Genomic DNA, 20,969 nt, shown 5'->3' with positions numbered 1-20,969 from the left:
ATATCTGTACGATTACGTGAATATTTCTGTAGCATAGTTTAAATATTTAATGTTAAACTGATATTTAACTTTTCGTACTAGTGCAATAACACGAGAAAATTGTATACCGGCCTAGTGCTTAATTTTTTCCGCGTATAAAGAATTAAATAAATATAAAGTAAAAAAATCCGTGCCAGATGCGAGAACTTTCAGTGATCACACCAACATCTCTGCATAAAGGTTTGCTGGTTGGCGAATTTAAGGCGTGTGCCCTATATTTCCGTCTCTTTCTGGATTGTTTCTTATAATTTCATTACATGGCATGTACTGCCCTTTAGCACTCGACCAGTTTAGTTGTCAGTGCTATAGAGTGTATGGTGATTTCTTCCTCTCTAGTTGTGTATTACCATTAACTAAAGTAATGTGCCATTAATTTTTTTAACATACTGTACATATAAGTAAGACGTCAGATTTTTAGCGCGTGGTATTAAACTGCCAGTGCCCTCAGTAAATTTGTTTGAAAGTAGAAAGTTCTAAGTCTTCTGCGTAGACGGGTTGCTCTGTTTTCTTTCCATGCCTTATAAGTGATGTGGTATAAGGTCCAACTAAAATGTTATTTGATTAATATTACTTTTAACTACCAGCACCCTGCTGTTTCCCGATGAAGTATCACGTCGTACAACTCAGTTGGGGAGAAGGGGACAGATTTAACCTAGCTCATTAATATTACTGCCGCTAAAAACCAGTGCCGATTGCGTTCCGAATCAGCTTTAGCACCGTGCATGGCTTGATCGAGAAAGGAAAAAAAAAAAAGTTTTCAACACACCATTCACCTACACTTGGCACCATATGTTTTAAAAAGAAAAAAATTATGGGGTGAAAGGGGAATTTCTTTGAATTATTTTGCAATGAGGAAAATAGATTTCAATCATTATTTTGGACATACCATTGCTTGATAGCACTGTATATGATAGAGAACACCCGAAGTATTGACAAAGAAATAGAAAGAAGCAAACAAGCCAAAAAAAAACACCCATATCAAATGTTAGATGTAAAGACAATACAGACGAACACAGTGGAACATAATTTTAACATTTTGAAATCAGATGATTTACAATAGTTTTCTGTATATTTGTGTATTCATATTTCTTTGCCTGGAATTTGTGTTTTCTCTATGACATACAGTACAAACTGGCAATGACGCATGTCCAAAATAATAATTTAAATCAGACAGCGGAATTTATTAGGATTAAATCATGATCGAAATTATTAGGTAGAAATAAAAGCGAAGGGGCATGCGTTGGCATCAGGGTCGTAAAGATGACGAGGGCTAGTGAGATAAGAACGCAGCGTGGACGGAATGAATTGGTAGATGGAAAACGGGAGCAACCCGAGAAAACCCGCTGGCTCGTGGCAACGCCAGCCACGTTTCCCCGCCGGGTATTCCAACCCGGATGGCCACTTTGAGATACTATTGATAGGAACACAACCACCAGTGTCCCCCACCCCCTAATGATAGGAACACTCAACCGTGTGTTCCCTCACACACTGGTAATAGGTACACTCAACCACCAGTGTCCCCTAACCACTAATGATAGGAACACTCAACCGTGTGTTCCCTCACACACTGGTAATAGGTACACTCAACCACCAGTGTCCCCTAACCACTAATGATAGGAACACTCAACCACCAGTGTCCCCTAACCACTAATGATAGGAACACTCAACCACCAGTGTCCCCTAACCCCTAATTATAGGAACACTCGACCACGAGTGTCCCCTCCACCCCCTGATGATAGGAACACTCATCCGCCAGTGTCCCCCCACCCCCAAGACAACGACGAATGGATTTTTTTTTCCATTCGGTTTCACAATTATTGTGAGAGCCTCTGTGTCCTAATACCTGGAAATTTTCGCATCCACTTAGAATTTTTTTAATCTCCACTATCGTTCACTCGTTTCAGAGGCACGAAACAGACAGCTACGAATAGACTCCTTGCAAGCGAGTAACAACTTCCGTTATCGGTACTTTAAAATTTATTTTTGCTTGAATTGAATTTAGTCTCAACATTACGCTTGTTTTCTGTTTAAATTGTATCAAAAAATACTATTTTTAAAAGCTGCAGCTTATATTTTGAATGCACATAGTAACTTATTCAAGTTTATTTTTCTTATCAGAGCTTGGTTGTCTATATACTAAAAGCATCACAAAGTGATACCGTTAATTGTAAAATTTTGCTCTCATTTTATTTTTTCATGCCTATAACTTGTGTAAATGATTGATTGTTGTAATGTATAATTTATATTGCTGTTATTAATTGTTATACTAAATTTTCTTATGTGCAGAGAGCTTTCGATAAAGTTTGAGCTGGTACTGATTTAATTTTAAACGTTCTTTTTGGGATTTAAAAAATAAAGAATGTAAAAACGGATACAACAATTTTAACCTTTATTGGACTATAAATTTTCACGGAATCGTCCAGCTGATATGGTTCGCTTTTAATTTTGTTAATGTGGCCTTAAATTCTTGTTTTTGGCACCTACGTATTTCAGAGACAAGCGATCGTTCACGTGTTTTCCGAATACGGAAAAAACATTTAGGCCCAAAGACACTTGATTAATATTTCCAGCACGTGAAGGCACGCATTTGCATACAGTTTAGGATACTCTAAGTGAATGTCGCCATCGACAAAAAAAATATAACGCGACGAGTATAGGACATCGCAGTGATTAAGGTGAAGCTTGCGTGCGTGATGTAAGTATAACAGCTTTGCCTCGTAACAGCTTCGTCACAGTTTTGCCTCCTGGCTACCGGGAGACGTGAAAAGCATTGAATAATCTTTAGACGTTTAGGCGCCGACTTAGAAGTCACTTGACTGGGTGTTTCGAAACATTCACACCGATGCGGAAACTTAAAAAAATAAATAGTCATTTAAAAAAGAACCCACCCTGTGAGAATTCTAAAAAGGCATTGAAGAACAGCTCACAATATAATTCCCGATTGTGTTATTTTTCTGAAACATTCGTGATTAAGTGGCCAAAATAACTAATTACTTATTTGCCTTCTGGGTTGAAGCCCCGTTCGAAGGAATGGTAGCGTTGCTCGACGTTTTACAACGCCTTATTGCACCCATTTTAAAATTAGTTAATTGAGCTGGAAGATTGTTGAAACAATGCATGCTGAAACGTCAAGCACACCATATTTTTTACGGGTGTGACCCTGACCCAGAAGCCAAGAAGTAGTTAAAATTAAAAAATATATATATATTTATTCATTCAAACACACACTAAAATTTATTTCTCTAACAAACGTTAAAAAATTAAAAACAAAACAAGTTATTAACCTGAATATTTAAATTATATGCCTTAGACAGCCAGGATAATGGCCGAGCTGTTAAAAAAATTATACAAATGTATGTTAAATTTCTTTACGAAGGTAGATTATCATTAAGGCGTGTTGTTCCACGCCATTTTAATACTTTTATCGTATAGAAAATACGAGTGTTTTTGATACAAAACCATTATCTGGAGTACTTTTTTGTCGATATCCCGCCAAAAGCTTAAAAATTATAGTAGAATTAAGATAATAATGTTTTTATTTTTAACTTTCAATAGTATTTACTTTCTAATTTTAATAATTGTTAAAAAACAAAGTACCGAAAAATCAATTGAGATTTATTCATTTAAATAATAATTAGTTATAAATGTAATAATATTGCTTAGTAATAACACGTTAACTTAAAATTTTTAGAAATAATTTTTTTAAAGGTTTTGTGATATAGTGAATTTTGTATTGTTTATTTTCTATATTGGCAAAAAACACGTGTCTGGTAAAAACAAAAATATATCGGTCGTGAAAATATAATGATATGTTTTAACAATCTAAATAAGTAAATGTGCCACTGATTATCAGTGGCTTATATTTTGCTTTTTTTATAATATTTGCTAAAATTGCCGTTAAATTCCACTTAGGGGAGAATTTAAAAAAATATATATTTTTTTATATGTAACATCGTAAAAAAAGAATAATGTAATATAATGTCTCATTTTTCTAGTGATAAGCTGAATATTTTTCTAGTCAAAGCATTCGATTTTAGTGCCATTTTAATATCATCGCCATTATCAGGCTTTTTTTTTAGAGTATGTGTAAAATATACAAATTAATGACTATACAAATATTAAAAATCTAAAATGCCATTAAAATAAATTTTATTTTAAGCCTACCTTAAAATAGCTAATATAACAATGTTTTTCACACTATGGTTCAGTAATGTTTTTACGACTTGTATAGCCTGCGTTCCAAATTTAAATACATTAACTGAGCCTATGAAATAAGCCATATTTTAAATTTACGTACACATTGAACGGCAATATGTCTGGAATAAAGCTGTGGGGGGAAAATTTCAATCTAGAAATTTTCTGTCAAGTTTGGAAAAAAAAATAATAATTTATGCATTTTACAAACACTCATTTCATGTTTCTTGGCTGTCAAAATCGTAACAAATTGGAGAATTTGAAATTCCAGGTAAAATTAATTAATATTTTCTCAAAGAAATTCAAACCATTTCTTGAAGTAGCCAGTGGCATTGCAGTTAAACCTAAAAAGTTTTAGTTCTGCAATAAATTAAATCCTCCTTGTTTGTGCAACCCAAAAACGTTAAAAATTTAACTTTGGCAGATAGTATGCGCTGTATATATTTTTCATTTCGTGAAAGTTAAACAATAGAAAAAGTCCACACGTTCATCTGTAATTACTGTAAATATAAAATCTTGACCTGAAATGGGAGGCACCCCCTTAAGGGACCCGCCGGGTCAGGGATGTAGTGAGGCGGGATGGTAAGGTCGACGCTCGGCTGGTATTTCCAGCGCGCTATCGCCTCTAAGCGCAAGGCTCTGAACTAGCGCGCAGTCTTCTCGTCGTCCATAGGACAACTGTGAAATTTGAGCTGTTACCGTAACAACATATGGCGGAGAAATTAAGATAAATGTGTGATGCAAGGCCATTAAGTACTTTCAAGAATCTGTACCGTTTTTATTTGCCTAAAATTTACTATGAAAACACGCCTTTTTGCCATTTTAACTCTTCTAAAAATACAGTTTAAAGACATAATCCATAAATATAACTACATTTCATCACTCAGCAAATTCTTAAATGCTTTTCGTGAACAGACCCCACTCGGATGTCATGAATATTTTTGAAATAGCGTTGTTTTTCTTGAAGATCTGCGCACCGTGTGTGTGTCCGGGTAGGCCAGTGAGGGGACCACCTGAACAGGTCTAACGCCGGTATTCCACTATAAAATATTTTATAACACATATTTTATAAAATATATTTTTCATATTTTAATAAAATATTTGAAGAGTGATTATTTTCTAAAAGTTTTAGTCTTTAAGTACACAATGTAAAAGATATAATATGTCAAAGAAGTAGGTATCCCGTTTATCAGAATTTCACAACATTTCATTGTAGTGTAAAGAGTATTAAGTGTTCATTAAACAGTTACACTTTTTAACCAAATTTAATTGAATTTTTTTACGTCTAGGATAGTAAAACCAGGTTTAACTGTGTTTTTAACATCTTTCTTTTTATTTCTATGTTTGTAGTCTTCGTACTTTGCATTGTGTAGCATTTCATGAAACATTTGCACTAAGAAATAAACTTTGTCGTTGTGTCCACACTCCAAGTCTACTTATTTGTGAGCTGTGTGGCCATTTAGAAAATTCACAACCGTGACACGATCTTAACAGTTAACTGAATAAATGCTTTTATAATATGTAATGCCAACCCATTACTTTTTATAAAAGAAATTTTATAAATGTAATAATTTACGAAAGATGGCCTATTACACTATCAAAAAATCTTCGTCAAAGACGTTTTATAAAATATGTTTTATAAAATACTTTACAGTGGAATACCGGCCTAAGAACTTCATTTCTAAGCTCTCGCTAACCGTTGGACTATCGGCTAAGTCCGTGCATCAGCGTTTTCGCTCGCCGTAAATGGAATATTAATCACCCACAGGTATGAAGCGATCTCACGAGAATCGTGACTGGGGGGTTTGATGACTTCTCTGGCTTGGCTGTCAAAAGTGGATCGGGGGTAGGGGGTATTGTAAGGTCATGTTCGTAACAGAAAATTCGTGTTTGAGAGTGTCCTAACCATTTGTTAAGCAATGCAAGCATGTAACAAAATCAGTAAAAAAGAGCAAAAAAAAAACATTGGAGATCAATGTCCTCGAATGAATCGGACTAGGAAGACCATATAGGTCTATTTTTATAAGAAATATTGTTCCTCAAGGCTCGATATCACACATCGTATTGATTTTTTTTCTTAACTTTTGTTAAGGGCTATTTCTAAAATTTTAACTTAGCACCACATTTGCATTTGTTGCCAGAAATATTTTCAATAGATATTCACTTAAGGGTGTTAAAAACGCGCTAGTGATGATAATTGCGGACCTGGCGCACATTTTTACATATTTGATATTGAATTACGTGAATATTCGTTAAAAATATTTGTGGCAGAAACCGAAGTGCCGAATTTAAATTTTATAAACAGCCCTTAAATAAATTAAATGATAAAAAACTAAAAACTCAACACGGCGTGTGAATCACGCCGAAAGAATTTAACTTTCATTTTAACTTATATCTTAAGTAGCTTTATTTTAACCAAACCAAACCTTGGTCTTTAAAATTGCGTAATTCCACGTACGCTTCAAACTGCCAATTCATTTTGTGACGTTTGATTTTGCAACCACAGTTAATCTTATTTTATATATCTTACCTTTGGCTGAACTTATTCCTTCATCGCTGGCGAAAATCGAACCCGGATCACTTCGGTGGAAGAAAAGTGTTAAAGTGATATATTCACTCAACAACTGTGGACCATACCGCCGCTTCTTGTTTTCAGTAATCGATACAAGGAGCGCTAATGTCATGTAGTACACACCCGTCTGCTAAAGTGCGCTTCCGACATATTAATTTAAAATATTATCCGATAGAGTACAGTATTTATTATTTACCTTGACATCCGCCATATTGTCAGCTGTCTTGGCCACCATCTTGAAAATCTGTAATTTTTTAGCTAGAACTATGGAAAGAATTACAAAAATAATCAAAAAAATCACTCATTAATTTTATTGATATGGTCGATTCCTGTCCTAAGGTTCGATCCCTGGACGATGCAAAAATGTTTATTCTAGGCAAAAAAAAACACTCATTTAATAAAACATGGTAAAAATCCTTAAAGTGACTTCAATTCCTTGTTAACCATCCTCCAGTAAGCCTATGATGAAATAGACGGCTATCTTTTAATTCTATGATTTGAAAGTTGGCATTTCGGGAAAAAAAAAGTCCAAAATTCATCAAATAAATCTCTTATTAAAATAATAATTGATTCGATAGATATCCTTCCTCGGTTCGATCATTTACTGCTGCCAAAAATGGAATTTAATTAAATATTACATAAATTTACCAAAAAAAGTCAAGTACGAGAAAAAAAACAATAAAATTACTAATAAAAATATATTATGTAAATTTTTCGAGAACAAAAAACAGTGAAATGACAAGCGTTTCTCAATATCTACAGTCTTCTTAGAAGGCAAAGCGAGTCCTTTGCAAGTGTTTTCAGGACAATTCTATATAAGAAAGTCAGTTTAATTTGCTCTAAGTCAGTGAATATTTTACTGTAAAACTAATCCAATTGAAATTAGAGGAATCGTGCATATTATTTTTTCATCTCACTGATTTAGCCACTCAGGTAATAAGTCAGGGAGCGGATGTGTGCAGTTTTTGTCATGTTAATAATCGAAGTCAGAATGAAAACAATCTTCCTAATTCCCGTTTCCCACCAAAATGAATTTTAAAGCTAATTCATTCTCTATGTGTTAAATCTAGTTAACTAAAAAAACTCCAAGCACGAACCTTTATGTAACTATGGTTTTATTTGCTAGCCAGAAAGCCTTTAGTCCACTCCATGGTCTTAGGTTTCTTTTTTTGTTTTGTTTTATAAATTATTTTATTTAGCGGAAATAGTGAACAGATGACATAAGCCAATACAATAAATACAATAACATATAGAGTAAATAAATAAACACTACGCTTTCACACAGCTGCAATTCCAGACGCCAGTTCATTGTCTCTTTTTGCATTACAAATACCTCTGTGAATTTGACAGTTGGTTTTCAGCGATGTATCTATGATTTCCAGTCTGCATGCACATACGTAAACGAAACTCGCTGTTGACGCAAGACAGAACTATTTCGCAAGCAGAATTTTCCAGTCTTCTTAATTTCACCGGATTTGGAGTCAGGGATGCAAGGCAAGCATCCCGCATGCCAAGGCTTTGGCACTTGGTGTATAATGTCCCGATCACGTGTTCCGCCGGAGATGATGAACTCGTCAAATCCGTCTTCACGCCGACACCCCCTCCCACCCTTCTAGACACCTGCCACCCTCTCCTCTCCTTTCGGGAACCGGGGACGACGTAATTTCTGAGCGCGCTGTCCCGCCATCTTGCCCCGTTGGACACCCGAGGGCTCGGGAATAATGAACATCTTCGCGCTTTGCCGCCCCATGATTGCAGAACTCGTTAGGGCCTCGCCTTCGCCCGCCATTCCGTGCTCTTTTTTTTTGGGGGGGGGGGGGGGGGGGGGGGCATGTTCCACGTATTTATGAAGAAAATTTTTCCAGAAATTTGACTAGGGAGGTAAAGTTGCACGCGTCTCCAAAGACGTGCAACGCATAGGAAATTAGCTTCTAGCGACCGAGGAACCACCACGCGGTGTCATTCAGGCGTGACTTTGTGCAAAAGTGATTGGTAGAGACCTGCAAAATTCGCGGATTCATTTCGTGATATGCTACAATTCAAATAATTATACCTTAGCGCTGCTTCTGCAATTGGTTCACTGTTAATCTGGAGTAATGAGGGCCAATTATAGAGACCCTCACTCAAAGAAGTGTCGAATCACAGACACTCGGTCGAGACGACTCACAAGTCAGCAGCCAATGAACAGGTGGCATTTGCCTGAGTGTGTAGAGTGTAATAGAGTCTATCCTGGAAGTCATTGAATCCGCGAATTTTGCAGGTCTCTAGTGATTGGTCTCAACCGAATTTCCTCGAATCCAAATCTCGAGTTTTCGAATCCCAAATAGTACCTCGAATAAACCCATCGGATCTGAATCTAGGTCTCAAGGGTCAACAATTAAATATATATAAATATATATATAAACATTCAACCCTTTTAAATGTTTGTTTCACAAACTTAGTTTCTAGAGTCAATACATGGATCTATTGTAATTTTACTTATAGTATATTACGTGTTAAAATTGCCATATCTTGCGTAATGGTAACATGATAGTATAAACATAAACATTTTAGCTGGTAAACATCAGATGTTATCAGTGTTGAATATTTTTATTCATTTTATCTATATATATAAATAATAAGATGTTGGTATGTATAACAGTGATAAATTCCGACACTGTTTGACCGATCGCAATGAAAGTTGGCTTATGAAAGTGTTTTTTTTTTTTTTTTCATGGATTAGGTTTTTATGCTATCCATTTATTTGTAACTCGTCACTATATGGCGCTGCAGCGCATCAACTTATAAACCGTTCAACTGATCGCCATGTGTAAACAGAAAATCATAGTTCATAGACATACAAACATCAATTGTGTGTCATTTATTTATGTTCACCACACTGTCATATAACGCTATCCATTTTGTGTTTCGTACCAAATTTCGTCCCCAGATTTGTTTTATTGTTATTTTAGAGCAGTAAAATTTAATGTTGACTAAGTAATAATCGTGATGACTTCTTGGGTGCCTGCCTTTTAATTACTACTAGATACCACTATTAGATACCACTTAGTAAATATCTAGTGACAAAGCTTGTGGCGAGACAAAAAAAAGCAAGAAAGATAAATTTTCAGACAGTCTTAAATCAAACCGAACATCAAAAGAAACGGAAAGGAATTTGTAGGAAGTGATATTCTCAGGAAAAATGTACGTTGCATTTTTTTTCCTCAGAGCTAAGGGATACGCTTATTATACGCTTTTGTGGTTTATCGCACAGAAGGTTTTTCTTTTATTTCAGGATTTTCAGGATATTCAGCAGTATTACAGGCACGTCCTCTTGATTAGCAAAAGGAAACTTTGCTAAAAGATTTATGGCTAAACAATTTAACCGTGTAACATCCATGGAAAATAAAAGAGAAGACGTTATAAACCATATGAAAAATTCCTAGGCAACAAATACGTTTAAGGCGGTACTTCTTTGAACTTGAGGTTACGAATTAAACATGAATCTATTGGCGTCTTTCTTAATAACATAATAAATCCAATTTTAAATCATATGTTAGCTGCTTTTACTTTTTCCAAATTTTAACAAGTTACCCTGGGTACTTGGAAGTTTTTAATAATTTTTTGTAACTTTAAAATAGGCTACATGATTTAAAATTGGTTCCTAAACTTACAGTTAATTTTTTTTTGTTTTTATGTATTTCAGTTTACAAGTGTTTTCCTTTGAAGCTTTAATTTATTTAAAAAATGTGAGATAAAATAAAAATGAATACTTTTAAATTTTTGGTTTGATATATTTGTTTCAAGTTAATTTTATATATGTTAATTAATGAAAACGAAAGACTGCCTGCTTGGTGTTTTGTTTCCTTTCCCGTGCCGGCGATGACGTAATCGGAGAACAGCTGACTATCGGCGCGAGGCGAATTCGCCGGACAGACGGAGCTGGCGTTGTGGCCTAAAGGTGGACTCACAATGACCCGTTTCACCCGTCCTTCAATCACGTGACATTCAGCCAATCAGATGGCCCCGGAATATTCCATCCGCCCGTCGTCAAAACCCTGCCAAGCTTCAGCTTTCAGCGGACAGACGGATGAAAATATAACTTCAAACATGTCTGAAAGGCCATTATCTTTATTTTTAAAAGAGTTTTTATTTTGCTTATTTGGTAAGGTGCTTAAGTATTATGTTATTTACTTGCCTGTGAACACGTTTTTTTGAGTTTGATATTTGAAACAAAATTTGTGAGACAAAAAAAAATAATAATTAATAGCGCATGGTAACTCAAAAATTTATTTAAATAAATATATAAGGATTATTTGAAATAATTTATAGGTGCTTAGCGTTCGTGATTTTGGCCTGGTAAACCGATCGGCTCTTGTTTAAAGACGACAAGGTGACGAGGCATTTCGATTGGGAAGCCTTCTTTTCACAGACGAGAAAGCCAAAACCCGAAGGTCCCCGAAGTTCGTGGTTTTTTCCGTATCTTTAGGCTCCTTTCACACGGGAGACTTGTCGCCCGGCGACAGCAGTTACATACGCAGCACTGGTAGCGTTCACACGGTAGACAGTCGCCACCGTGTCGCCGGGATACAGGGTATCAGTCGCCGGGTACCTGCTGTCGCCGAGAGACTCAACCCTAGCGAGCGACTGCAGGGGCATTCAGTAGCATTGTTGCTGTCACAGGGTAGACTTGTCTGCGATGGCGTCCGGTGAAGTGTTTTTTGATACTGAGAAGATTATTCAAGAAATTCAGCAACGTTCCACATTATGGGACATTTCATCAGCAGATTATTCAAATAAAACCAAGAAACAGGAAGCGTGGGCGGAAGTGTGCCCTGAATTTCATCAAGGTTTTGATTCCTTAGAAAACAACAGAAAAAATTAAATAGGTATGTTCAAATGCTGTTTATTAACATGCTGTACATTATATTTGCGTTTATTACGTGCATGGTATTTCAGCTGAATAGAGTATAGTACTACTGAAATAAGTCGGAGATTGGGACCTATATGAAATAGTATGACACATGAAACACACATGATAGCTTGTTGTAATTGAACATAAAAACAACAATATTAGCCTATCTATTCGACCAAGATACCTAAGAATATTTAAGATTCCAGATAAGTAGTTTTACTTATAATAATAATTTATTTCCCATTTTTTTACACTTTTGTTAACAATATTCACATATTTAACCAGGAAATTTAACACTCACGAAAGCAAGCTTGTATATGAGTGCATCTAGTCACTTAAAATTACATGCGGTATTTTGACGATTGTAAACATTTGTAAATGTATAATAGCTTAGAAATAAATATATAAAATATAACCTATGAAACTTTACATTAGTTATATAAAGATGAAAGTTAAAAAGAGCAAATTATTAAAATTCAATATTATGTATAAACGAAAAAGTATAAATTATATCATTGTTACATGAATAAATGAAAATATAATTAAATAAAAATTAGTATTTAAGTAAAGTACAGGTAGAAAGTTATAGCAATATATAAAACTTACTTAAATACTAAAGCCATCTCTTCATCAGTTAAATTATGTAGCCAAATATTAACATATTTTTTCATTTGAAAATAATTTTTGGTTTTTAGTTTTGCAGGAAGAATAACAACAATTTTTGGAAGCAAAAATTCTAAAGATCTCTGAGATATTGTTTTATGAAATTGAGTGATTTGTAAATTTATATTCTGTCTATGCCGTGTGGGATAGTTATGATCTATATAACTTAACTGATTATCCCTTTGATACATATTAATTATTGCAGCTCTAATAAACAATCTTTTAATATCAAATACATTTAATAGTTTAAAAAGTTATTTGGATGGGTACATGTGGTTTTTTTTTTTTTTTTGAAAATAACTCGTAAAAGTTTTTGAATTGTTATAAGTGGTTTAATTGACGTTTTTACTCATCCCTCCCCAAGCCAGCATACCATACTGCATAACAGACTGAAAGATAGTAAAGTAAACCATTCTAATACCTTCAATAGATAATATTGTTCTTAGTTCAACGAATTTATACACCATTTTTATAATCTTGTCCGTAAGATTAGAAACATGTTTATCCCATTTTAGAAAAGTGTCGAGCACTATACCTAAGTATTTTATATCCTGTACTCTTTCTATGACACTACATTTTTTACAGTTAACGTTTATTTCGTTACATACGTGAATTTTTAGTTCATGTTCGATAGGTTGACCCAAAATGTTGGCAGAGAAAGTAATATAATTGGTTTTATTTATGTTTAGAGAAAGAAAGCTATCATCTAATATTTCTTTGACTTTTTTAAGTTCGTTATTTACCGTTTCAAAAACCGAAGACCAATTGTCGGATGAATATAAAATTGCAGTATCATCTGCAAAAGAAACTATCTGTCCCGTTATGTCTAAGTTACATAGATCATTTATATATATCAGAAACAAAATTGGCCCAAGAACACTGCCTTGTGGGACGCCTATATTTATATATAGCATGTCTCCTAATTTATTATTTACTTTGACTCTCTGAGATCTACCCTCCAAATAGCTTTTAAACCAAGTATTTGCCAAACCTCTTATTCCTACTTTATCCATTTTATCTAAAAGTATTTTATGTGAGACTGTATCAAAAGCCTTAGCAAGATCCAACATTACACCAATACATTTTTTATCTTGTTCTATGGCTTTGTGCACAAAGTTTGTTACTTTAATTAGAGCATCATTTGTACTTATTGCGATATGCATGAACAATTTCAACCAATTTATTGATATAGTATTATATTTTTATTTGACTTAATTAGCAATAAAAACACACGAATGTATATACAGCGATTATCCTTTAAGCTGTATCCTGCCTCTAACATTATACTAAATTCGCCTGTGATATATCTGGCGACTTGTCTGCCACTAGTTTTCCGTAGTCTCCAGTGACTACAGTCGTCGGGCGACAAGTCTCCCGTGTGGAAGAAGCCTTAATGTAGCTATCCTAACCAAATCAACCGTCCACAATGTTTTAAAAGTATTTATAATGTAGCCAACCTAACCTAATTGACCATTAGTATCCTCTTATCAACACCGCCATAGCGTTTGGCTCTATCGTCTGTGAAAAGAAGGCTTCCCATTTCGATTGCATCCAAACACGATGAGACCATTAGCTGATGCATCATGGGAAACTCTTCCATGACATTCCCTAGCAGCAGCGCTCTGCGTCAGACGCTGTTTAGTAATCCCACCTTCGGACCATCATTCAAGAATGTGCGGAGGACTGATGATTAGTTCTGTTTCCGCGTTCCATTTTTAAAACTCTATTTTAGGAATTGAAATTGGCTACAACGCGTATTTTTATAATCAACTCAGGCATTTAACAACCGGTACAGAGTCTTGAAAACACTCAAAGGACTTGCATTACTCACTTTTTTTTTATCTCCGTCATATGTTTTTCATGTTTTCCGCTCAAATATTACAGTTTCCCCATACACCACATGAAGACTGCGCGCCAATCCATAGCCTTGCGCTTAGAGCCGATACCGCGCTAGAAGCACCAGCGAGCGTCGCACTTATCATCATCCCGCCTCATAAACTAAAATGAACCCATGACTAGGCGGGCCCCTTAAATCTCGTTCCAAAGTGCACTGTAATGTTTTTTTTTTTTTTGCAATGTAACAAAACTATTAACGTAAAATTACAGATATCTGTAAATTTGTATATTTGCATGACAACAATTCCATCACTACAAACATGATTTCGCAGTAATACTACTGGGCTCGGATACTTACCCGGGCATTTATGCTTTGTGTTGTCCCAGTACTTCTAATAGTTAAATGTTATTGTAGACCGTTCCTTGAATAGGTTTCCAGTATTAACTGCGCACATTATTAAGTACCTATACTAAAACAAAATAAATTTTATTTATTTAATATTGTATTATCTTTTCTATGGTTTAAATAAATTATGCTAAAGCGAACATCAATTAAATTATAAAATTAGCGCCAATTATCGTAAAAAAACGCTCAGTATTATCTTGAAAAACGTATTTCGTATATGCATGTTACAATATATTTATTGTAATATTAGAAACTATTTCTTGGCATCTGGTTTACAGATAGATCGTTTGTAAGAGTACAGAATTATTTGTGTGTGTGTGTGTGTGTATGATGCGGAAACGTATCCGGAATCCCAAGATATTTTCTTTTCACTTTCACGTTGGCCGCTTCCACAGTACACGGGAACCAAACAGATGGCCACCACATCTTTGGATTTTACGGTCATGTAAAATTAAATTAATTTTGATTTAATTTTCTTCCGAACAGCTTAACTACAATAGTTAATGAAAGCAGGATAGTACAGCTGATGCAAATGTAAATAAACGTCTGCCATATTGAAATGTGAAAATCAGAAAAACATGGCGGTGTGGGGGGCCTAATGCCTCATCCATCTGTATAATTTCCTAATCTCTGGTTTAAACAAGTATGGTCGTCTCATTTAGTTATTGGTGAACCTTGACTTAAAAATGCCCTGATAGAAAGTCCAAACATATTACACTGTTCGAGACAGAGGACTAGTGACAGGGGAATAAACTTCTGTTTAGTTTTGTGTTGGGTTGGACTGATATTGGCTCACCGTTTATGTGTAGAGATGTAGGGCGATGGAAAAAGGTCAACCAAAGAAGCATTTAATCAACGGAAAAAAAAGTCCCACACAAGTCAGCAGCCACTGAGTGGGTGATATTCGTTTGTCAAACTTGGGAGCCCCTAATGAAGAACGAAAAATTAGCGGCGCAGTGGTAAGACACTAGACTCGAATGACGGAAAATCATTCATTATTCAATTTTGTATTTTCATTTCACTCACTAAAATAATATGTATCAACTTTTATTTTAATATCATCAAGTTTTTTTATCTCCGAACACGATACTTCAAAGATAAAAATGATATAATAAGGCACCTGTCCGCGTAATATGGCTCGTCTGATTTCATTCATGAGACGAACACGTTAACTACACATGTTCACATTATTATAATATATACTCTTTGGCTTTTCTACGCTGTTTTCGTTTGTTATAACCTCCAGGAAACCACACCCACTTAAACGGAATTTTTATCGAAATTATGCTGGTTTTTTTTTTTTTTTTTTTTTTTTTAATTTTCGCTGGATCGATTTCGAGTTTGCGTGCCGTCGCTCGGTTCATTAAGATGATTGTCGGTCGCGGGTCGCTGCCAGGAGCCTGTACTTCCTCGGGGTAGAATTTCAACTTTCCTTGGAAGCCGCGCCATTGGATCCGTATATGGCGTAGTCGGTGTCAGGACGGGGCCTCGCGGTGAAAAACCATTCAGTATCCGACGACGTCGCGCGCGCGAGGGGTTTTTGAGTCACACGGCCGTTATTATCATTATTTTTTTTTTTTTAATTTACGGCACGAATTAACATTTTCCCTTTTTCGGAAACGTCCACGCGTCCACGGGCGGGCCAAGTTAAACGGGAACGTGGGCGTCATGAAGCACGGCTAATTTATCCTTGCGTACTTCGTCGCCAAAAAAAAAAAAAAAATTAAAATAAAATATATATCGAAGCGATATTTACGGCTTCGAACCGTAATCGGCCCGGCTTTCGAAATAATAATCGTCACTTTCCGGTTTCGCGCAGAAGTCGCCCGTGGGGGAGAGCCCATTCATCCTGGAGAGACCGGCGATAAAATGAGAGCGGCCACGTGATCAATTCACACGTATGACTCAGTTTCTTTGATCCTGCTTCGGGAAAAAACTAACGCAAAACAGAATAATACATTTTTTTTTTTTTCCTTTGTTAACTCCGACCAATATCATGCGGTGTGGTGCACACTTGGTTTTTAGCTGATTCTGACAGCGCCTGCCAGTCGAAATATCTTAAAAAAAAAAAAAAAAAAAAAAAAAAAAAAATGAAATATTATTTTTTTTTAATTTGTTCTTCCTAAACGTATAGACTGTAGATTTTACAGAATTGCATTAAAACATTTTTTCCCCATTTTGTAGAAATGATGAATTAATTTTCACTTGAAATATTCGAATACTATGATTTATAGCGAAAATATTTGCGTCTGTAGCTATAGTTCGGCAGTCCACTGCAAGTCTTCCTACTTTGATTATTGGAAGAATTTTTTTTTTTTTTTCTCGCAAAGTGTAGTTGTTTTACACGAAGTCACGTATGTTCTGAACAGGCGATGTGTTTATTCCCTGACTAAGTTGAATGCAGGAAGAATTTCTGAGCAGAAGAGGGCAAAAAAAAAGTTGCAAATTAGTAGGGACTGGAAACATTCACGGTTTCAAAACCTCTATGATAAACTCCACGATTCTCTCCTGCAAATTACGCCTTCTCATTGGCTATTGACTCGCTGCACGTGTTACCTGCGATGCTTGAGATCCAATATTATTTTTCTTGCAGGTTTTCAGTGGCTCAGAGTCATTCAAGGTAAACATTGGTCCAATAAACGAACCAGCATGAAGATGAACGATGCTGGCGCAATGAAGCAATGCATGGATAATAATTTTTTTTATATATATCCGTAAGATTATCCTGGCTTCGTAACAGTGTCTGCTAACAACTTATTCTACATAAGCAAACGAATATTGCTAATAACTATAGTTATCTGGTAATATTTCTATGCTTAAGGATTCTTCAGGCGAGCTGTACTAAAAGATGTCGCAGGCCAGATCAGTTTTTTTCTATAGTTATTTTTTTTTAATTTTAAGGTTCCCACGTGTATAGTTTTCAAAAAATCTTTAATTATTGACAGCTACTGATAAAAGCAGGCAAGCATGGCAAAATTTCCGCAGAAAAGCTGTTAAGCTGACAGACGATTAAAATAATTGACTAGAAAATCCAATACATGCTGTCCATAAAAGAATTTCCCAGTTTCAAAGGTATATTAAAGCAGTTTAATTTCGACTGTTTACAACAAATTATCCATCAAATTAAAGATTTAAAAAAACCTAATCTTTCTTACAAATGTCCAATATGTGCCCCTTTAGTTGTACGGCACACATGCCCAGATACGAACATTGTGGTTATTTACCTTCCCACTTAGACGAACTTAGCTGAACACCACACGATCAAGAAAGCAAGCAACCTTCCCGCTCAAACACTTGAAAAGTGCCAAGTTACAACCTACACCATACATAGTCCTGGCTCTAAAGCATGTAGCAACTGTAACCGGTATGGACGCACGTGTAAACGTGTTCTTTAAAACCTTTCACGCGGTCTTTGACAACTGAAGTTGGCAAGACTTGCTTTCCAAACAGATTTCTTGGGATTACGCAGGTAAGATGCTATGACTCGGTCAACCTCCTGTACAGGCACTTTGAATCGTCCCATGATTCTCCAATGCAAACACATCCGGTCGTTTCGAATTGCATTTACCGTCGGCGGATGTTTTTGCTACATGGGGGATCACAATTAAACTTTAAACGAAACGCACGTTGAACTGAGATTACGGAATCATTTTGACGTGACAACGTCTAATAAATCGATGAACGCCGTCTGCAAACACGAAAAAGTGTCCCGTAACGCGCATTGTCCCGTTACGCTAATTGTACGCTTGCGCCGCATCTATCTCTCTTCCACTCGATTGGAAAAACCATCGATTTTACTTTTTCGAGGCACATTAAACTTCAAACACTCCCATTCGTTTCCTACTTTTCCTATCATCGTCCTATCCTTAACAGAATAACACAGATTGGAAGAAGTTAAATAGCAAATATGTATAAATGGTATAGTTAAAATAATCTCTTCGTTAAAGTAATAAACATATTTGAATTAATGAGTGCAAATAAAAGTAAATTTATCAATTAAATTGTAGATTTCATTTCACTCTTTCTTTGTATCCATACCAAATACTGATAATTCAATAAAAATGATTCAATTTTATTCATAAAAGTATGCAATCATTTCATCAATGTTTTGTTATGACGTTGTCACGTTAAACTATCGTCCGTAAACTAACTTTACGGACAACCAATTTTTTTTTTTAGAAAATTGCAGAACACAGCAGAAGAGTCGCCATTTTGTGTCAGTGGCGCTGCAAGCGAGAAAACAACAGAGCAGTACTCGCGCATGCGTATATCTTAATCTGAGTTACGCTTTAATTGCGACCTTGAACCAAAACCATACAACGTTGATAATTGATACTATTAAAATTTTACTTTCTGGTACATTCTTTCATGGACATACTGTATGTTAGTATACTGTTGCATTGTATGTGGAGAATATTATCAGTTTTGTTAGGAATTAAAAAAAAAATACTGTCACAATATTATTTATTATTCATAGTAGTTTATACTGACAAATTTTATATATGATGGATAAACTGCTTAATAGTCATTTTATTCGGTGAAATTGATTGCCACGCACAATAAATCACTTGTGAGATACTAAAATCTGTGTAGCGATAATTGATTCTACATCCATCTTATTAGAAAGCACGACGTGTCACTTAGAATTTACGATGTGTCACTCATTAACATGGGTTTACATAAATCGAGCCACTTCCATTATAACTGGTCCGAAATGTGTATGTCATATTAAAATTCAAAGTGGAACACAACCAAAGAAAGTATTTAAGGCTAGTAAATTTTGTAACATCTCTTGGCGTAAAATATGTCAAGGTAGTTTGCGTGCTTGAATGACGTAGTAAAATGAAACATTATTGATTATGACATTTTAAGATGAAACAGCTTCGTCAAATTATGTCTTCAGTTGGTAATTCGCGCGAAAACGAATTTCAGTTAGATTTGCGTGTGTGCATGGCAGTAGCAAAAGTATTAATTTTAAAATTTCTGGACAAAAATAGCAACGAATATTGTTTCAAATGTCCATCATATTTTATTAGGATTTTTTTTAACACGCAGTCATTTATACAATATTTCCAGTTTTATTTTTTTAAGTAATATAAAAGTAAACTCACGACCCTTCAAAGAATAGTTTTCTTTGTTTCCCAAGTACAGGCTTATTTTTTTCAGTAAGGTAGTGAAAAATTAAAATCAAAACCACGAAGGGAAAAAAACTAAGTAATTAAACTGAAATTATGAGATATTAGCGATGGAAAAAGAAAGGTCCGAAAGGATATTCCAATGACTAAATTTCAGTTTTATTTATCAGTCAGCTAATATTTACACTCCTAGTTAAATTACAACAATTTGAATGATTTACCACAAAGTAATAACCCTTGCATAGGTCAAATGTTTGCTCTCCACTGGAACTCGGATCGGCATTGGTTCTATCTACTGCTCGTCTCTTACCGCGCACCTCGGTCCTAACTCATTGCTTCGCGCTGCTCACTAGTCCGCCGCGCACACAACACCACACCAGATGCTCCGATCTCAAAACACACTAAGCACCGTCGCTCGCCGCCCACCATCGCTTGCCAAATGGGGGGGGGGGGGTCAATCACCTTCTTCACTTCACCCCTCTTAGGGTCGTTCCTTTAGAATTCGCCGCTATCGCCACAATCGCAGACGTGTGTTAATCGAAACGAACAACGCGGGCTTTGCGGAACTGCTAGCAGAAAACCGCAGGCAAACCGGACATTTCGCCTGACCGCCGCTCTTCCTTCTCAGTTGGTTGACGACGAACGAACTGTCTGAAGCACACCACCTCTCGACGTCACCTGTTAATTCTGGTGCTGCAGTGTGCGTGGCTCGTCAGGGTTCGGTTGAAACGCTTAGGATTTCTCGAGCATGGCCTCGAATTCACAGGGGAAAAAAAATAATCATCTTATCACAATTATAGGTGGATTTCGAAGAAATGCTAACCGTTGTAGCCGTTACCGTTGTGCATTTCTGAAAGAAAAAAAATTATATAGTTTTTCGTGTCATGGTCCATAGACTCCAAAACCATCATCAACTCAAAAGTTTATATATATATATATATATATATATATATCACATTTTTAGAAACACGATAATTGCCTTAATTTTTCACAAATCACATCTAAGCTGATTCATAAAATATCGGTTGAGTTCGTAGAAACAAAGAGGTAGAAATGGGGAAAGTTTTATTTTTGAAAAACATTATAAAAACGCTATAAATACGATAAAATGATGGATATCACAATCGTTTGAACGGTAGAATTAAAAAAATCATAAACACCATAACATGTACACTATTAAATACATTTTCATTTATTTACAAACCATTAACTATTGTCTACAACTTTTGT

This window comes from Bacillus rossius, chromosome 15 (genome assembly GCF_032445375.1).
Source record: "Bacillus rossius redtenbacheri isolate Brsri chromosome 15, Brsri_v3, whole genome shotgun sequence".
Classification (NCBI taxonomy): domain Eukaryota; kingdom Metazoa; phylum Arthropoda; class Insecta; order Phasmatodea; family Bacillidae; genus Bacillus; species Bacillus rossius.
The sequence above is the reverse complement of the archived record's forward strand: the minus strand, read 5'-3'. Positions refer to the sequence as shown.